This window comes from Mangifera indica, unplaced genomic scaffold (genome assembly GCF_011075055.1).
Source record: "Mangifera indica cultivar Alphonso unplaced genomic scaffold, CATAS_Mindica_2.1 Un_0172, whole genome shotgun sequence".
NCBI lineage: Eukaryota > Viridiplantae > Streptophyta > Magnoliopsida > Sapindales > Anacardiaceae > Mangifera > Mangifera indica.
The window spans coordinates 15,001-17,500 of NW_025401264.1; the positions used below are offsets into that span (position 1 = coordinate 15,001).

General features: G+C 52.7%; 1 non-coding gene across 1 annotated transcript in view; it reads right to left on the reverse strand.

The window, feature by feature from the left end:
• The window catches only part of LOC123208247, a 1,795-nt gene extending 580 nt beyond the window's left edge, over positions 1–1,215 (reverse strand). Inside the window, exon 1 of the ribosomal RNA XR_006500739.1 lies at positions 1–1,215. This exon is cut by the window's left edge and continues 580 nt beyond it. This is a non-coding gene — a ribosomal RNA (18S ribosomal RNA).
• Between the last annotated feature and the right edge of the window lie 1,285 nt (positions 1,216–2,500).

Here is a 2,500-nt window from a genome sequence, read left to right on the forward strand (position 1 = left end):
CTGGACCTGGTGATTTCCCCGTGTTGAGTCAAATTAAGCCGCAGCTCCACGCCTGGTGTTGCCCTTCCGTCAATTTCTTTAAGTTTCAGCCTTGCGACCATACCCCCCCCAGAACCCAAAGACTTTGATTTCTCGTAGGTGCCGAGCGAGGTCAAAAGAATAACATCGCCCGATCCTAGTCGGCATAGTTTACGGTTAAGACTACGACGGTATCTGATCGTCTTCGATCCCCTAACTTTCGTTCACTGATTAATGAAAACATCCTTGGCAAATGCTTTCGCAGTAGTTAGTCTTCAATAAATCCAAGAATTTCACCTCTGACAATTGAATACTGATGCCCCCGACTATCCCTATTAATCATTACGGCGGTCCTAGAAACCAACAAAATAGAACCACACGTCCTATTCTATTATTCCATGCTAATGTATTCGAGCAAAGGCCTGCTTTGAACACTCTAATTTTTTCAAAGTAAAAGTCCTGGTTCCCCAACACACCCAGTGAAGGGCATGCGGTTCCCCAGAAGGAAAGGCCCGGCCGGACCAGTACACGCGGTGAGGCGGACCGGCCAGCCAGGCCCAAGGTTCAACTACGAGCTTTTTAACTGCAACAACTTTAATATACGCTATTGGAGCTGGAATTACCGCGGCTGCTGGCACCAGACTTGCCCTCCAATTGTTCCTCGTTAAGGGATTTAAATTGTACTCATTCCAATTACAAGACCCAAAAGAGCCCTGTATCAGTATTTATTGTCACTACCTCCCCGTGTCGGGATTGGGTAATTTGCGCGCCTGCTGCCTTCCTTGGATGTGGTAGCCGTTTCTCAGGCTCCCTCTCCGGAATAGAACCCTAATTCCCCGTTACCCGTTGAAACCCATTGTAGGCCACTATCCTACAATCGAAAGTTGATAGGGCAGAAATTTGAATGAACCATCGCCGGCGCAAGGCCATGCGATTCGTTAAGTTATCATGATTCACCAAGGAGCCCCGAAGGGCATTGGTTTTTTATCTAATAAATACACCCCTTCCGAAGTCGGGTTTTTTAGCATGTATTAGCTCTAGAATTACCACGGTTTATCCAAGTAGTAAGTACTATCAAATAAACGATAACTGATTTAATGAGCCATTCGCAGTTTCACAGTATAGATTGCTTATACTTAGACATGCATGGCTTAATCTTGAGACAAGCATATGACTACTGGCAGAATCAACCAGGGTAACTATCTTGCATCCGAGCCGAAGCGGCCACCGCTCGCGGCTCCGAAGAGCCTAAACGGCAGCACGCACCGGCCAGACGACCCCCGAAGGGCAGAGTAGTTAGCAAGGAAGGGGTGCTCGAAAGCACCCGGCCTCTAGGTTCCTAGCGACAGCACTGAGCGCCGGACGCAGGGCCCTACCTAGGCCATCCAATTGCCCCCACTTAGCTCCCCAAAGTGCGGTCCGCCGCAGAGTCGAGGAAGACAGAAGCCTAACGCTCGAACTGTGACAACCACCTCAGGAGGAGGATGCCGTCCACTCACACGTCGACACAGAGTGCCGGAAGCGAGCTTAGGTTTACCCCCGAGTGTCTTATGAAAATGTTAGCCATCGGCCAACCATCCACAGACTCCATCCACGCCCGTTGAAAGACCAGCGGGCTTCAGGTGCAGCGAGACAGTTAACGCTCGACCGCCTCATACGAGGTAGGAGAGTAGAAAGTCTGCCGCAAAGGACCAGCACCAAGGCCTGCCCGTACAGCGCTGCGCGCTGCCGACTGCAAGACCTTTGGAGACCGGGCCTGCTTTTAAGAGACGACCACCTGCGTAGACAGCGGTTGAAAAACGGCTTGCCGCCTCTGTCAGAGGACCGGCGCCGCCTTACGGCTCAGAAGGAAGAACTCTCACCACTGGCTCTCACCATCTGGCTGCTGCCCTTCTTTCTCATATACCCACCGGACCCCTTTGAGTTGGCGGGGTCGCGCAAATGTTCGTGCGCAAAAATCGATTTTTTGCAAAAAAACAATTTGTATGGGAAACCTCGCCGCCCCACACAAAGTCGCCCCACACGAAGGGGCCAGTGCTCTAACTTTGCGATGCGCACCCCTCCTACACACCTAAACGCTCGCCGCCGCGTCTGGGCAGCGGCAGGTGGCGGGTGGTAGTAGGTGGTGGCGGAGGGGGCTACAACGGAGCGCCGGCCCCCGCCAGCCTCTCCCGCAGCGCGAACGCCACCTGGAGGCCGGACACAGCACGCAGGCGGCCGTTTCTAAGGCCTAGTTTAACAATTAATAGCGTAGATGGACTAGACAGGCAGCGTGAGGACGTACGGCAGAGCGTTTCTTGTTTCCAGGTTCCTCCATTCCGCTGCAAGGCCGCTCGGAAACATATATTCAAGACCAAGCCGCTTGCTGCACGGTGGCTACGGTGGAGCGGCAAGTACTTACGCTCAAAGGCATATCGCAATATAGTAAAAAATACCACCGAGGTGCTGTGTGGAGCCTAGGCACGGGTTCTTGGGCTAGAGG